This window comes from Tenrec ecaudatus, chromosome 11 (assembly GCF_050624435.1).
Source record: "Tenrec ecaudatus isolate mTenEca1 chromosome 11, mTenEca1.hap1, whole genome shotgun sequence".
Classification (NCBI taxonomy): domain Eukaryota; kingdom Metazoa; phylum Chordata; class Mammalia; order Afrosoricida; family Tenrecidae; genus Tenrec; species Tenrec ecaudatus.
Window position 1 is genome coordinate 152123389 of NC_134540.1, and position 18298 is coordinate 152141686.

The 18298-nt window shown below is 45.4% G+C and overlaps 1 protein-coding gene, 1 non-coding gene and 1 pseudogene across 3 annotated transcripts in view; 2 read left to right on the forward strand and 1 right to left on the reverse strand.

Moving 5' to 3' along the window:
• The window catches only part of CLDN10 (claudin 10), a 216856-nt gene that overhangs the window by 82112 nt on the left and 116446 nt on the right, over positions 1-18298 (forward strand). The window lies entirely within an intron of this gene.
• LOC142462033 (small nucleolar RNA SNORA21) lies at positions 1509-1644 on the forward strand. The gene has a single exon (XR_012787181.1). It is a non-coding gene; the product is annotated as a small nucleolar RNA SNORA21 (small nucleolar RNA).
• LOC142461569 (relA-associated inhibitor-like) lies at positions 16079-18294 on the reverse strand (annotated as a pseudogene).

The window sequence follows — 18298 nt, forward strand, 5'->3', positions numbered from 1 at the left end:
CACAATCCATACATCCATCCATTGTGTCAAGTGCATTTGTACATTTTTGCCCTCATCATTCTCAAAACCTTTGCTTTCTACTTAAACCCTTGGTTTCAGGTCCTCATTTTTCCCCTCCCTCCCACCCCTTCCTTCACGAATCCTTGATAATTTATAAATTATTATTTTGTCATGTCTTATACTGTCCAACATCTCCCTTCACCCACTTTTCTGTTGTCTGTCCCCCAGAGAGGAGGTTATATGTAGATCCTTGTAATCAATTCCTCCTTTCTACCCCACCTCCCCTCCACCCTCCCGGTATCGCCACTCTCACCACTGGTTCTGAAGGGTTCATCTGTCCTGGATTCCCTGTGTTTCCAGGTCCCATCTGTACCAGTGTACATCCTTTGGTCTAGCCAGATCTGTAAGGTAGAATTGGGATCATGATAGTGGGGGAAGGAAGCATTTGAGTACTAGAGGAAAGTTGTATATTTCATCGGTGCTATACCGCACCCTGAATAGCTCATCTCCTCCCTACAACCCTTCCATAAGGGAATTTCCAGTGGCATGGGTCAGGTGTACTTTAGTCCTCAAAGGAACATCTTTGCTTTACAATACTCTAAAAAAGGTCTTGTGCAGTAAGTGCCTGACCCATGCCATGGTAGTTTCCATTGCCTCGGAGGCATGTGAAAGTTGGATATTGAGTAAAGAAGACCAAAGAAGAATGGATGCATTTGAATTATAGTGCTGGAGAAGACTATTGAAAGTACCATGGGCTGCTAAAAGGGAAAACCAATCTGTATGGGAAGATGTGCAGCCAGAGTGGCCCTTAGAGACAAGGATGACAAGACTTCATCTTACATATTTTAAACATGTTGCCAGGAGAGGACAGTTCCTGGAGAAGGACATCATGTTCAGTAAAATGGAATGTGAACGAAAAAGAGGAAGACCCTCAACAAGATGGATTGACATTGTGGCTGCAACAATGGGTTCAGGCATGGAAACAATTGTGAGAATGGCTCAGGACCATGCTGTGCTTGGTTCTGTTGTGCACAAAGTTCCTATGGGCGAGAACAACCTCAATGTCACCTAACAACTACAACAACAACATAGCCAATAAGTCATATAGCTACCCTATTGATTTTTTCCATGCTATTTTGAAGCTATTTCCACATATCATTTAAATTTACCTTCAAATAGTTACTCTGCATCTCTAAGAGATAAGGACATTTTAAACACAACCAGAATACCATTATCACACCTAAAATAATGAACAATAATGATTTCATATCAAGTACCTCTTCAGTGTTCAGATTTCGAATTACTTTACAGAATGTGTGCCATTGTTCTTGAGTACAGAATCCAGTCTAATCTGTTCCTTTACCCCCAATTGCACAGCAATTGCTCCCGGACTTGCACACCACATGGTGTTATGCTACATTTTACCAAAAGGTGGCGCTAATAACCATGTCATTTCCTAGATCCACTTGGCATCTAGTTTCTTTTTTCTTTTAAAAAAATACTTTTACCCCCTTTTAAAAGCACTCATTGGGCCTTTTGCCAGTGACCCACTGAGCCGTCAAAAAGGGCAGATTAAAAAACACCACTTATGGGTGAAGCGGCAACATATCGTGTTGTTCAGCTTCAATCGGTGATGTGACAAAAGTAAAAAAAAATACTTTTATCGGGGCGTCTTATATGTCTTATCACAAATCCATACATTCATCCAGTGTGTCAAGCACATTTGCACATATGCCACTATCATAATTTTCAAAGCATTCTCTTCCCACTTGAGCCCCGGATACCAGCTCCCCGTTTCTCCCCCTCCTTCCCCGGCCTGTCCTCCCTCACGAACCCTTGATAAGTTACAGATTATTTTTTCCCTATCTTACATCATCTTCCGTCGCCCCTTACCTACTTTTCCATTATTTGTCCACCTGGGAGGGGGTTCTAGATTGATCCTTGTGATTGATTTCCCCTTTCTACCCCCCAGTCTCCCCTAATTCTCCTGGTTTTTCTACTCTCCTTGTTGGCCTTGAGGGGTTTGTCTATCCTGGATTTCCCGTGTTTCGGGCTCTTACCTGTAGCAGTGTGCATGCTCTGGTCTAATCTGACTTGTGAGGTAGAATTGAGGTCATGATAGTGGGGTGAAGGAAGCACCAAAGAACTAGAGGAAAGTCGTGTGCTTCATTGGTGCTATACTGCACCCTGACTCGCTCATCTCTTCCCTGTGACCCCTCTGTGAGGGGATGTCCAATTGTCTACAGATGGGCATTGGGTCTCCACTCCATGTGAACATAGGAAGAGCTCGAGTGGTGCAGTAGTTAAGTGCCCAGCTGCCTATCAGAAGGTCAGTGGTAGGAACCTCCCAGAGGTTCTGTAAAAGAAAAACCCTAGCCATGAGCTTCCAGAAGGTTTATAACACTGGAATCCCTACGGGGCAGTTTTACTCTGTGAGTCAAAATCTACTCTGGGACAGGGCTTAATGGGTATATGAACACAGAAATTGAAAATAGACTGTTTTCTCTGTGTAATGTATGGGAGTGAGTCCCAAACTTTTGCTACCGGGTTTCCAGTTGATACATGTACAAGTTCATTCTAAACAAAGCATGCTTAAAGATGTCTCTGAGGTCAGTGGCTGACTGCAGACAGCTCTCTCTTGTCTCCAGGACACTTGTCTGAGTCTTGTCAGGATGTCCTCAAAAAAGTCCAATCAAAACTGGCTTCCTATGGGATCCACAAGGCCTAGGAATCAGCTCAGAAGGTCGTGTGGACTGAGTTGGGATTCCAAAGAGGGGGTTTTGAGAGATGTCCTCGAAGGACACAGGGATATCATGGGACCACAACAGAAATAAGTTTTAGGAAAATAGAAGACCTCACCAGTGAGAAAAAGGCCAGCATAGTTGTGTCACGGATTATTTCTTTTCCAGGCTTAACAATGCACCTACTCAATGTCAGAGCACAGCAAAGACTCTCCTCTGAGAACTCCACTTCGCAGGCCTGATTGCACCCTGTCAGGCATCTTCAAACTCATGGAACATTTCACAGGAACATGATTTGAGGTCCCTGAGGATGTCCAATCTGGCATTCTAAAGTGTAAACCAAAGAGCTTAGAATTCTTTCAGAGCAGGGTCACAGATAGAAACCCTGCCTTCAACAGTGAACAGGTCAAGATGGAAGTTTTTCTCGAGAAACAACACCTTCACATTTTGAAACTTTTGTTTGATAAATGTTTCTATGATTTCATCACAATACCTTTTTACTTAACTTTGTACATAAAGAGCCCTGGTGATGTAGAGGTTATAGGTTGGGCTGCTAACCACAAGTCAGTAGTTTGAAACCACCAACCACTCTTTGGGAAAAAGCCAAAGGCTTTCTACTCTAGTAAAGTATTAGTCTCAGAAACCTTCAGAGCCATTCTACCCTGTCCTACAGTGTCTCTGTGAGTCAGAATCGACTTGAATCTGTTGTTGTTGGGGTTTTTTTTTTGTACATAGAACTTCAGTACATTCCAATTCGAGAGGAAATTATTGATGTCAGAGGAATTTTCCATTTGTTTAAAATAAAAAGAAAGCCATTTTTCTGTATTGTGTTCTCCGTCCACAATGTCATGGATTCAGAGTTAAATAATCGAGGCCACTTATGTTTAGATAATATTCTTCTGCTTAATAAAAGGAAAGGGAAAAAGAAGCTCAATCTATTGACACAGTTGATCAAGGTGTAAATATCTGTTTTAAGTTTATCATTTGAATGTTATGATGTGATCCCATCGCCGAAGGAGAGCCTGAATAAAGGAGTCCCTGGGTGGTGCAGACAATTAACTGGCTCAGCTGCTTACTTAAATGTTGGTGGCTTGAGTCTACCCAGAGGTGCCTAGGAAGGAAGGCCTGGTGATCTTCTTTAGAAAAATCAGCAATTGAAAATCCTTATGGAGTACAGTTTTACTATAACATATATGGGGTCCAAACCTACTCAACTGCAGCTGATACCTCTGAATGAGTCATTTCAGTGCAATGTTAGATTTGTATCTTTCCCAAACTTCCTCTAGCATGCTGTGAAAAACAAAGAATCTTAGGACGTTAGATCTGAATGGATTCCTGGAGGCCATCCTGTCTAGTGGCTCATCTAGCAGATGACTCAAAATCCCAAACTCACTGTGATCCTGATGCTTAGCAATCTGATAAGAAAGGGCAGAACTGCCTCTGTGGCTTTCAGAGGTTGTAACTCTTGAGAAGCATCTGGTGGTTTTGAACTGCTGACCTTGCAGTTAGCAGCCCAACTCTCAACCACTATGCCACATAAAATCCCATGCTGAGATTGCACAGTAATTGCAAAGGGAACTGTCACAAAAGCATGATTGATGGCAGATCGATACATCATAGGTGGGACCCCAGAAGCAGGAAAGGAACCACAGTTGGGACACTTACAACGTTAGTTAGAAGAACTTGCAAGATTGGTCCAGGGCCTTCCAACCAAGGCAGTCAGGGTGAAACTGAAAGGGCATGACTCATGACTATACAAGTCCCTGTACTGTCCCCAGTACCCGACCTCCATCAAGGACACACCAAGCCAGGCTCCTCTCCCTGGGCTGACTGGAGAGGAATGGATGGAGATAATGCATGCTCCAAGGCCCTCTGCCTGAGGGCAAGAGTATCTGCATTCTTGGTTGATGATCAGAAAGTGTTCAATGGAAGCTTGATTTATTTGGAGACCCTGAAAATAGATTTTGGGCTGTCACTGTCAGCCATAACCTTGCAAATGGAGCTGCTCAAAATTCAGACTTGTATACACCAGGCATAGCAGGGCTCTCCTGGCTCCAACAGTGCCCACCCCATTTTCTCAGGTGGCAGTTTCCTGCTTTTTCTCAAGTTCTGCCCTCATTGCCTGTCTCTCTTTGGCACGCCTACCAACCCAAGTCTTCCCCCAAGGTGTCTTCCCTCGCACCAATGGTCTGATTTCACCGGGAAGTTTCATTCCACTCTGGAAATAAGCCTGCAGTCCTACTAGGGGTATTTGATTCACCTTCAACAGCAGCTTCCAAATGTGTTCTGTTAAATAGTAACCATTGTTTGTGTGGGAGAGTCTTATAGTCAAGAAAAATTTGAGAAGCATTTGGTTAGCATGTAAGTTGGTTTAGTTACTGCAGGATTTTCCAGAACCTTCCAATTTTCAGTAGGCGCTCCAAGCCTGTAGGATAAGGGTGGAGTACCTGCACAGCATTTTCCAGATAGGTCTAGGAGCACCCCCTTCTTGTCGTTGTCATTGTATTGCCTGGCGCTGTGTCCTCTAGGAGGAACCTTGGGGAAGATTGAGCTAGAGAACAGACATCTGAATTCAACACCAGCTCCACCAATTTTTGCTATAGAGCTCAGGGTGGACGGCTTGATTTCACTGTCCCTCAGCTTCCTCATCTGACAAAATGGGAATGTTAATGTCGCCACTTCACAGAGTTTTAGAGATTGAATGAGCTTATAAAAAGTGGCTTTTGCACAAAAAATCATATCATTGTGAATGAGGGGGAGTGCAGAGTGGGGACCCAAAGCCCATCTGTAGGCAACTGGACATCCCCTTATGGAAAGGTCTCAGGGAGGAGACGAACCAGTCAGGGTGCAGTGTAGCAACAATGAAACATACAACTTTCCTCTAGTTCCTAAATGCTTCTTCCCCCCTCACTATCATGATCCCAATTCTACCTTACAAATCTGGCTAGACCAGAGGATGTACACTGGTACAGATAAGAACTGGAAACACGGGGAATTCAGGATGGATGATCCCTTCAGGATCAGTGGTGAGAGTGGCAATACCTGGAGGGTGGAGGAAGGGTGGGGTGGAAAGGGGGAAACTGATTACAAGGATCTTTGTATAACCCCCTCCCGGGGGATAGACAACAGAAAAGTAGGTGAAGGGAGACGTCGGACAGTGTAAGACATGACAAATAATAATAATTTATAAATTATCAATGGTTCAGGAGGGAGGGGAAAATGAGGAGCTGATGCCAGGGGCTTAAGTGGAGAATAAATGTTTTGAGAATGATGAGGGCAACAAATGTACAAATGTGCTTTACACTATTGATGTATGTATGGATTGTGATATGAGTTGTATGAGCCCCCCTAAAATGACTTTTTTAAAAAGTGGCTGATGGAGAGTGTGTTAGTCTGGGTAGACTTCAGAAACAAATTCATAAATACACACATATATATAAGGGAGAGGTTTATATATAAGAGGAATTGAACATTGAGAAAACATCTCAACCCATCCAGTCCAAGGCCATAAGTCTGATATTAGCTCAGATGTCCGATACCAATCTATAAAGTCCTCTTCAGACTCACGAAACACATGCAACGCAGGACAATCACAAACCAGTAGGTAGAAAGTCTTTGGGTCCAGTGGCATTGTAAGCATCTCAGTGCTGGCAGGAGTCTCTCTGTGGCTTCTCCAGCTTCCGAGGTCTGGTTGCGTCCATGTGACTTGTCTTCTGCAATGTCTCTCAGGAAGTAGCAGAGAGAGGGAGGTGTCTTCTGCCTCTAAGGAGGAAGTACCAGATTTCCCGGAATTCTCAGGGGAAGGCCATGCCCACAAAGAAGTCTCATTGGCCATCTCCAGATTGACAGCCTAGACTCCACCCTTATACTCTTAATCCTTAGATTGACACCAGATTAGGTGATTATCACACAGAGTAAACTCAAATCCACTGTGATCCAGTTGATGCCACTTATAGAGACCCTGTAGGGCAAGGTCGAAGTGCCTTTGCGGGTTTCTGGGACTGTAACTCTTCATGGGAATAGAAAACCTCACCTTCCCGATCTCTAGGGAATAATAACATCAAATGTTATTATTCATCATTAACTGTAGAATGGTGATCTACTTTTGAAAGCCAGCCAATCAGGACCTTGACGAACACAATGGATTCAAGCACAAGAGTAATCATGGAGCTGGCCTGGGACCTGATCATGTTTCCTTCTTTTAAACATAAGGTCTCCATGAGCTGGGACTGATGGGATAGTCATTGATAACAACTAGTGTGTGGTTGAATTGGGGTGCCAGCCCCCCACCACTAATCATGAGTCCAGTAAGCACAATTTTACGGTTGATATATCTATCTCCATCATATATATATATATATAATATAGTTATAGAGAGCATGAGAGATAGAAGAGAGAGTCAAAATAATGGAGTCAGACACATTTCATGGTGGCATGCTCACCTCCTGGATGGCCATGATCTTACCAGCCAGGTTCACGCACAGTGTAGACCAAGGTGAGGTGGGGCATAGACCCGGCAGGAGGCTCGAGAGCCCTGCAGAAGGCTGGAGGACCCCATTTATTGCTAACCAATGGTTACATCTACTTTGGGGGGCATGATTGCAGGTAACCACACTTCACAGGAAGGGGCAGTACAATAGACAGCAAGGGCTGCACACATGATAGGAAGGGGAGGAACTAGAGGTATACATGTGACAAGAAGGGTGGACCCTACATTCAGGATGGTGGCCTAACCTTGGTCACCCTTGGGTGGGGAGTGGGCCCTACTTGTTGTGGGATAAACAGGGGTGACTGCTTGCTCTAGATGACTGATAACCCTTAGGGAAAATGACCCCTGGTCTACTCCTGCTGAAACTCCAAGTGTATAGTCATTCGCAAGCAGCTAAGTTTGGCATATATTTGGGGGAGACAACTTGGGAGAAATCCTTCTGTTTCCCATACTAGTGTATCCATTACCAATAAATATATTAATAATAACAATTATTACATAACTGTGTTTACTCTCTGTTTTGGTTAGATTGCAGTTTAGAGTGAGTAAAATAGAGCACAAAGCCCCTATTTTACCCCTCAGGCAGAAGGCAACATAAGGAGTCCCAGGTAAGTACTCATAGTAACAGAAAGTTCAGCAGTTCAAATCCACCAGATCTTTGACAATCTGCTTCCATCAAGATGAGAGAGTGGGGAGCAGTTCAACTGTGTCACATGGGGTCACAACCATGGACAACACCACTGAAGTAGAGAGCCAGAGGACACAGAGCAGACTTCAGAAGTGGGGGGTTGGGTTTTAAGGGAGCCAGCTGCTGACCACAGGCAGCAGAGCTGTCGTCCTGCAGACAAAAGACCAACCACACACTGAGGTGGCAGACCTGCCACCATCTTGTGCTTTGCGCAGCCACCTTCTCCCTCCTGGTAAAACCACTACTGGGCACATCATCTTTGCACATGCATAGCAACCACACATCTGTATCTATGGACCAAAGCTCCCCGAAGCATGAGACCTCCATCACAGAGGTCCCCTAAGAATTCTAAGGCTTAAAGGATCCCCTATGTAACCTTCAAGAGATTCCTGATAGCCTGGAAATCCTAGTGTTGAAATCCTGTTGGGAATTTTTACAGCCAAAGAGTAACATGCCAAACACTCTCTTCTCAAAAGAAAGCAGGCCACTGAATACTAGAAAGGGGTAATTCAGAAAAATCAAAGAATAGACAGAAGGGATGTCTTATGGATTGCGATATGAGTTGTATGAGCCCCTAATAAAATGATTTTAAAAAGAAAAAAAAAAGAAATCTGAAACACACAAAAAAAAGGAAGAAAAGAAAAGAAAGGGATGTCTTAATTAAAATGGCACTGAACTAAAAATGGTAAGTAGGTTGAAAGGATAATAATTAAACTTAAATCAATAAATTAAAAAATCTTAGCAAAGGAAGAAATGGAACACAAGTGTCTTTTTAAAAGTCAATGGCTTTTTCAAAGTCAAGTTATTATTAACATCTGGGGTTTATGAGTTGGACTGCTAACCATAAGGTCAACAGTTCGAAACCACCAGTGGTGGCTTTGTAGGAGAAAGAAATGGCTTTCTACTCCCATACAGATTTATAGCCTTAGAATCACCGGGGCATGTCTATTGTGTCCTATTGGGTCACTATGAGTTGGAATCAACTCAATGGTGAGTAGTAACTTGACTTTTAGAGGTCATACAACAGAAAGACCGATTCTTTGGGGTAGATCCTTAGGCAAGTCCAAGAGTTCCACAAGGTTCTTCCTGAGAACTTAGCAGATGGGTCAAACCAGAGATTGTTAGGAACTCACAAGCCAGCTTTGATCTAGCATCATTAACATCCTCGCTAGTGATTACTGAGGAGCTCTGGTGGAATAGGGGTTATACATTGGGCTTCTAACCACTAAGTCAGCAATTTGAAGCCAATAGTCGCTCCAAGGGAGAAAGACCAGGCTTTTTACTCTTAAAAACAGTTAAAGTCTCTGATGGGGGCAGTTCTGCTCTGTCCTGTAGAGTTGCCGTGAGTCAGAGTTTACTTGATGTCAGTGAGGGGAAGTAGTTACTTTATTGGCATCTCACAGATCTATACAACGTCAGACCTTCAACACTTTAAATACTCCTGTTTGCCCAATGTCAGCAGCAACCAAAATGCCACATGTCGGCAGTTAAGAGCAGTATTTCATCTCCTCACAGTCCACGAGGTTAGACTTCTGAACTCAGAGGGTAGCTCTTTCAGTTTCCTTGGATTTCCTGGCTTTATAGATGCATCTGCTGCTGTTATATTCAGATTATGTCTTCTCCTTTGGATGTCTACTTGCTGCTCCTGTTTGCACTGGAGTCAATCTGGCTCATGGCGACCTATGTGACAGAGGAGACTGTCCCCTGTCTGTAGTTTTGCCCTAGAGACACAATAGTCACGTGTTTGCTGATTGGCACTCACCCAGAGGCTCCGTAGTGGAAAGGCCTGACAATCTACTTCCATCAAGATTCCACCAAACCCACTGCTTTCAAACTGACTGGAACTCATAGTGACCCTATAGAGGAGAGTAGAATTGCCCCTGTGGGTCTCTGAGGCTATATATCTTTATGAGACCAGGTAGCCCCACCTTTCTCACCAGGGGTGACTGGTGGATTCAAACAGCTAATCTTCCTGTTAGCAGCTCAGTGTGTGACCCACTACATCACCAGGGCTCCTTCTGTAATGATTACAGACAAGAAAATCCTCTGAGGCACTTTACCTTCTCCAGCGGGTTTGCTATGAGTTCACATTGATTTGACTCCATTGTAATTAGGTGTCATGGCGTTGTTTACAACTCATAGTAACCCTATGTACAACAAAGCAAAACACCATTGTACAGCACCGGTTTAGCTTAACTAGTAAACAGAAGTCTACCCCAAGCATTAAGCTCTTTTAACAACTATATGAGATCAAAATGTCAACAGCAACTTGAAACATCCGACTGGAAATTTAGGGAAGAGTTAGTGGTCTTTAGGGAGCCCTAGTGATTTATTGGTTGCACGTTGGGCTACTGACCACAAGGGCAGCCATGTGAAACCACCAGCGACTCTGAGGAGGAAGGAGGAGGCTTTCTGCTCCAGGATAGACGTACAGATTCAGAATCCCACAGGGGCAGTTCCACCCTGTCCTGGAGAGTCACTGTGAGTTGGAACCTACTTGATGACCATGAGGCTGACATTCTGACTAGTTTATGGTGACGGCAGAGGAATCACTCTGAGAAGGAAGATGAAACTGGTTGCAACATTGAATGAAAATAATCCGTGATACGGGGAGCCCTGGTGGCAAGTGGGTTACATGTTGGGCTGCTAACCTCAAGGTCAGCATTCAAAAACACCAGCCACTCCCTGGGAGAAAGATGTGACTTTCTGTTCCCACAATGATTATAGTTTCAGAAAACCCACAGAAGTTCTACTCTGTCCCACAGGATTACTCTGATTGGAATCAGCTAGCTAGCAGTGAGTTTGAATTCATTGAGGTCTCTGAATTAAATGATTTGGAATAGGCTCTTCCCTTCTTCATTTTCTTGGGGGCTTGTACAATTCTTACCACACTCCATACATCCATCTATTGGGTCAAGCGCACATGTACATTTGTTGCCATCATCTAATCCTGTAGGATATGGATTAGACCTAATCACTTCTGAATGATTCAGGCAGCAGGATTGACACTGAAAGGAGCCCATGTTGCGCAGTCATTAAGAGCTCTGCTGCTAGTTGGAAGGTCCGAAGTTTGAACTTGCCAGCTGCTCCATGGGAGAAAGGAACCGATGGGCTGCTTCTGAAAAGATTGTTGTTGTTAGATGCCTTCTAGTTGATTTACTTTATTTTTTTAAATGATTTATTTCATTTATTTGTTGTTGAGTAAGTTTCATAAAGTTCAAGGAAGAATGGAATTTATAGATAATGGATTTGCCAGGAATTTTTGAAGGCCCCTTGTGTATAGCAAAACATACAGTAATGCAATTCAACAGTTTCTATATGCATAACTCAATGACCTTAATTAACTCAAATACATTCTTTTGAAAAGGTATTTTAAAAATTAAAAAGTAAACTCACTGCCATTGTGTCTATTCCAACACACAGCAATCCTTTTGGACAGGGTAGACCCTGTGGGTTACCAAGACTCTAATTCTGTGGAAGTAGAAAGTCTCATTTTTTCTCCCATGGAGTGACTGGTGGTTTCAAACTGCTGACCTTGTGATCACACATAATACATAATCATTATGCCACCAGGGCTCCCTCCACAGGTATATGCAACACATATTTGTAGGGCAGAGTGGGGCACACAAACCAGTCATAACAAACCTGCAGTAGAATTACAGTAGAAAGTGTCTGAAAGAACTTAAGTTTTCAGTACAAGTACATACAAGGTATGTGTCCGGGCAGTATATTTAAGGAAGTCCATGAAAACATGTAGTGTCATTTTCTTTTGAAAGGGGGAACCGATTACAAGGATCTACATGTGACCTCCTCCCTGGGGGACGGACAACAGAAAAGGGGTGAAGGGAGACGCCAGACAGGGCAAGATATGACAAAATAATAATTGATAAATTATCAAGGGCTCATGAGGGAGGGGAGAGGGAGGGGGGAAAAAGAGGACCTGATGCAAAGGGCTTAAGTGGAGAGCAAATGCTTCGAAAATGATTAGGGCAAAGAATGTACGGATGTGCTTTATACAATTGATGTATTTATATGTATGGGTTGTGATAAGAGTTGTATGAGCCCCTAATAAAATGTAAAAAAAAGAGAGAAAAAAGAAAACATGTAGTGTCATATTTAAAAGGGTCTCAGAAATCATGATGAGCATTGTTTATTAAGCACACCCTTCAATTTGTGCCCCTCTGCCAGCCATTGAAAATGGGGTCTAAGCAATTGTGGTGTGTAGAATAATAGGCAGACAGATGCTGATGTAGGTTGAGTGATGCAGACATGCCGGTGGAGACAGGGCATGTGCAGAAATCCTTTGGAATCTTCCAAGGAAACCCCTTCATCAAGGGAATCCTCAGGGGATGCAGGTGGCATCAGTAGTGGGGGTGGCAACATTGAATATGCACATTGTTGTTGTTAGTTGCCATGGATTCAATTCCAACCCACAGAATCCATGTGTGCAGACTAGAACTGCATCTCTGACCTTTTGGAAACAGATTGCTAAACCTTACTTCTGAGGCACCTCTGTGTGCTTGAACTGCCAACCTTTTGATTAGGAGTCCAGTGCTTACCTACAAGCACTCCCATGCATGTAGGGAAGCACTCACAAAGAACAGCTGAAGCCTATGCATGGGCATTTTAACAGTAGTAAAGAGTTCTCTTGAATGACCTATCCCTCTTCCCAGCTACCATTCATTCATTTCTCAAGAATTTATCAATGTTCTATACTATTTGGCAGGCACTGTTCTAGGATGTGGGGCTACATCAATGAACAAAACCCACAAAGTCTCTAATCTCATGAAATTTACATTCCAATGGGCTGGTTATTTGTGGCGCTGAGAAAGTCAGCTCCCAACTCCTGGTGACCTCATGGCCAAAGGATTCAGAGTTTTTTGATTCATATGGTTTCACTGACTGTTTTTTTAAAATAAGTAAACCACCAGTCCTTTCTTCCGTGTCTACCTTGGCTTAGAAGCTCCACTGAAAATTTGTTCAACATTACAGCAACCCTCAGGCCCCCACTGACAGATGGGTGGTCGCTGTGCATGAGGTGTCATGGCTGGTCAATGAAAGAGAGTCTCCTCCATGGAAGGCAAGAATTCTACCACCGAAACACCATGATGGAAATTCATGTAAATACAATAAGTCCCTGGGTTACAGGTACCTCATACTTGTTCTTTAATGTTAGGGAGATTATCCTCACTTTGCAATGACTGAACCCATGTTGAGTCAATCCAGTTCATAGAGTAGAACTTCCTCATAGGGTTTCCAAAACTGTAGGCTGTACATCTCTACCGAAGCAGACTGTTAGTGGAGTCCCCCTGCCGTGGAAGTGCTGGTAGGTTCAAACCACTGGCCTTTAGGTGAGTAGCTGACTACTAGGCCTACCCAATCCAGTCTCCACTCACCACAGAATTTCACCGCAATCACCCTCACTTGCTGCTGATGCAGTTACGAAATCATTGCAAAGACGTTATTTTCTTGGACTATAGGCTAAATAAGAACCATATGCACTGTTTCCGAATTACAGACAAATCTAATGTAAAGATGCTGTGGGGATGGATCTTTTTTAATGCAGGACGGCTTGTAATTAAACAGAGTGATTAGAGGCATGATGAGAGACGTGAGAGCAATAATACAGTGAGTGCTACTTAAGCAAGGACAATCAGGGAAGGCTTTCCTGAGGAGCGGCCGGTGGCCCGAGTGCCTCCAAGGAGGCTCTAAAGTAATGGTCAAGGAGGACAGCATATGCATGGTGGAGGGAAAAGCCAGGGGGAAGACCCTAGAGTAAGGCTCATTGGTCACAATGCACTGAGAGAGGGAAGGAGAAGTGGTGGGAAAGATATAAGAAGAATGTTCACGTGTACAGCTGATAGTCAAATCTAGAAGGCTGCTTAATTATGGAGACGAGGAGGACAACTGCGCCAAGTGGAGAAGCCGTGTTTGTGCAGGCATGAGGAATAACAGTTGTGAAGAAGTCTATGATGAGCCATGACCAAGGAGAGACAAAGCTGCGTGGGTAGATGGGGACAAGTATGTGGGAGACCTAAAACAAAATAAGGAAGGGTTTGGGACGGTATCCAGCTAATGACAAGGAACTATTAAAAGCTCTTATTCAAATCAGCAATCTCATTCTTGGTTTAAAAATGAATTTGCAACTGCATTGCATTCGAATGAGGTAGCGGAATGGACTCAAATGAGGCACTTTCAAAGGCAAATTTACTTGATCTTCTTGATTAATTGACCTTTTTGTCATTATGAAATGACCCTAATCATCTCTAGTAATTCTTCTTCTTGAACTTTTCTTGGTCCAAAATCAAACAGCCACACTAGCTTATTAACGTTTGCATATATATCTTCCCAAAGCTTCTATTTTTCCCCTTCAATTAACTTTTTAATTTAAATCATAATTTCATTGACATATCTTACTCATTCCATTATACCCTTCCCTTCCCGTACAGATCTGTTGTTCAATCCCATTGGGTGGGGCTGTGCAATCATCAATGCTGTCAACTCCCCTCTCAACCCTCTTTTCTCCCCCACTACCACTTTCCGTACCTTAGGGAACCCTTACTCCTGTCATGGTCTCTGAGGGGTCATCTATCTGGACTACCATGTACTGAGCAATTTTAAATGTACAAATGATCACACGCAAATCCAACATGCCCAGTGAGGTATATCACCTAAGGACCATAATAGTAAAGGGAGAAAATCTTAAAGAACTTGAGGATAGTTCCTCAGGGCCGCACTGCACCCTGGATTTATCCTCTGTCCCATGAGGTTCTTCTAAGAGGGGCTGTCCAATCACCTTGCTGGGGGACTTTGGGTCTCCACTACATCTACTCCCCTTCATATCAATTTGGATGAGTGTTTTTTGAACTTCTGATACCTCTTCCTGTGGACACCTTATGATCATACAGGCTGATGCGTTTCTTCCATATGGGCTTTGTTGTTTCCCTGTTAGATGGCCACTTGTTTAACTACGATATCTCATTGTATTTCTTTTTTTCCCCCTCATTGTATTTCTGAGGTGAGCAAAAAAGGAAAAGTTTAGTTCAACTCCTGAATTCCTGACTTGGACATAATTTCTGTGATTCATCTAGAATCTAGATAAAGGAGTTAAAAAAAACACCCCAAAACAAAACATGAACTGAACGTACAGATAGGATCATCATTACTGTAATATTCCAAATCAGGGCTTTGTTATCTCACCTGCTTAAGTACAGGAAATCTATTATTTTCTGGATTTCCTTCCTCTCAAAAGGCTGAGAAGCCCCAGGGGATAGTTTTATGAGTCTGTGCATACGCCCAGTCACTGTTTCGGTAGACATATTCTCCTGCCAACCTTTGCCTAGCTCTTCATGCTGTGGTGCAGCTTAGGATCATGTTTGAAATTAATATTCTTATGGTCTGGGAAAGGGCACTTAGCCAAGATGCCCAGTTTCTGGAGCCTCCATTCTTTCTGCTGGACAGAGTCACATGGATAATAAAACTGGTGGGAGGTAAAACTCAGTGTCTTACTGAGTTCCCAGTGCATACATAGTACCCTAATTATATTGCCTTCTAATGTCAGGTCCTAAACTGTGGGAAAGTTGATCGTGTTGAAATTTTATCAGGAAAAATGTATTTAAAAAATTTTTTCTGTGCAAACTACCTTTATTTATAAAGAAAAGTGTTCCCATTTTTGGTATAAACATCAAGCCAGGGCTGTGTGAAGGCACTTATTTGGGTGGGAGTGGAGGCAGCAGTCGTGGGAGGGGCCAGTGGGCCTATGCTGGTTCCCTATGCTGACTCCCAGGCAAATGGAGTGGCAATGATTCATCCCAGGCTAGGCTGGGACTGTGCGATGGAGGCTGGCTTTGAGAAGCAGTGACGGAAGGAGAGAGAGGCGCTTAGGGAGGCACCTGAGGTGGCATGAGGGCAGAGGGCACCTTTCCAATAATGTCCAGCCCCACCCCTGGCCTCTGAAGGCTAAAGCAGGTTCCTAAATTTAAAGCTGAGGTCTCCCAGCATCTTCCCGGGGCTTCCAGGGGAGCAGAGGACTGCGCCCCGTACTGGGCTGGGAGGACAAAGATGCAGCAGTAATGGAACAAGAGATTGTGGGGGAGGGGGTGCGCAGCAGGGCGGCTTCCTCTCGCGTCCAGTGGAAATGTCCTTCTTTTCTGCTAGACCTTATTCCTCGGAGACTTCACCCTGGGGAAGAGCCAAAAGTAGTTCCGGGACACGTAGCCCTCCTGGCCATGCAGCCAGGCCCACCATCAGTCGGAATTCCAGTGCGTCCCTCTGCAACACGGTCACCGACTCGCCCTCACGGAAGGAGAGCTTGTCGCCGAATTCGGCGCAGATGGCAGTGTGGTTGCACGAGGTCCCACAGTGCAGCGGGGTCCAGCCGTGGCTGTCGGGGGAGTTGGTGTAGTTGGCATCGCTGACGGCATTGTGCAGGCCCGTGATGCCCTCTTCCTTGGGCTGGCTCGGGTCCTTCATGTCCGTCACAGCTTGCTGCACCACGTCCAGATCCTGGGTCAGCGTTGTGTCCAATAGCAGCGCCGGCAGGTTGAGGCGCGCGCCATGTCGGGCCTTGTGAGGGGAACCTGCCTTCTGATGATCTTCTGGTACTGCTTCTTGCAGGGCCAAGGCGAGGCTCTGTTCCATGGAGCCCCTGCCCTGGAGGGGTCCTGGGATCTCTGCCAGCACCTGGGGCAGCTCCTCCAGCTCGGGCACAGTGCTGGCTGCAACCCCGTGGGGCTGAGGGCCTGAGTCAGGGCGCCTTCCTTGGCATCGCCAGCCTCCAGCACTGGGGCCAGCAGCCCCTACAGCTCCAGCTCTGGCTCTGGCTTGGCAGGGGGCCTGGGGGGACCTTCACTCACAGGTGGCTTTATCTGTTGAGGGATTTGAAGGGCAGGCCCTTGGGGCTGGGACTGAGCCTGGATGGGGCTGGAGATGCAGTTGGGGCTGAGGGCTTGGCTTGGTGGGGGGAAACTTAGACAGGGATACCAAGGTGAACTTTGGGGGGGGGGGGAGCCAGGAAGCATTGCCCAGCTGGCCCCAGATTCCCAGAGGGCATTTTGCAGCTTGAATATCATGGTGGGGGATGGCGCTGATGGAGGGGGGCACTGCGGGGCTGGGGACTGGAGGGCGGCATGGGGATACGGTTGACAGGCTGCCAGCTGCTGGGCAAGGTGCCTGCAGGGCCTGCAGAGCCCAGCAAGCGGCGGTAGCTGCTCTCACTTGACCACCTGTCATTGGCCAGAAGGGACACTTTGTACCTGCGATGGCTACGGTGGCGCTGGTGACATTGTCCTTGCCGGCCGCAAGCCCATCCAGACTGCTTGCTCTCCAGGGCAACAGCTGCAGGCCAGGTGAGGTGGACCTTGAGAAGACAGGCAGGCGTCCATAAGTGGCCGTCTGTGAAGATTTTCTCGTACGCCACATCCAGGTCCGACTCGTTCCAGGCCTTGGGGGCCGCCTGCGTAGCATCAGGTCGTCTTGGGCTGGCAGAGGTGGCGTGAAGGCGCTGCCACCGGCGCCCAGCAGGGGCTCTGGAAGGTCCCTGGCACATCGTAGGCGGCTGGCAGGCGTGCTCTGTGAAGCCTGAGATCCAGAAAGAAGGTTTGGGGTCCCTGAGCCGGCGCGGCCCAGGAAGCCGAAGGGTGTGGGGCCCTGCGGCTGGCGCATTGGCCTGGCCGGGGTCCGCGGGGAGGGCGCGCGGTCCAGGCTGCCGTAGGCGTCTGCTGCAGGTAGACAGGGTGTGTGGAGACGAAGGGAGGCCCTTGGGAGACAGCTGGCTGTAGGGGAGCAGAGCCGGAGTGTCCAAATAGGGTGTTCGTGGTGTGGGTGACCGCATTCTGGGAGAACTGGCAACCTCTGAAGGGCTCAGGAACCGAGCTGGAGCTGTATCTTGGGTTTATATCTTGGATATTTCTTCATTGAAGATATCCAAAATGTAGCTTAGGACAGAAGTCAGAATTAAATATGTGGTCACCAAAGAGAGTAAACTAGAGGGCCAAGAGCTACTTCGCAGGAAATGGTATAAATTGAGGAATTAAAGCATTCATTTTCAAAATGTAGACAGGAAATTCAAGAGTGCATTTTCAAATAAACCAAAGAAAAAGATTCAGGAAAATGATGTAGAAAGCAGAGCTACATGCAAAAGAATGTGCATCGGAATGGAAGGAAGACTCATCACCTTGCAATGGAAGGCACACCTTGCTAGCCAAGAGTGAAGACGACGTGACGCACTTATTGGTGAAGATCAAAGACTACAACCTTGCTAAGAGGTTCCACGTCAGTATAAAGAAAACCAAAGTCCTCAAACTGGACCAATAAACAACTTCAATGAAAAACACAGAAAATATGAAAATGAAAAAAGATTTCGTTTTTACACGCATCACA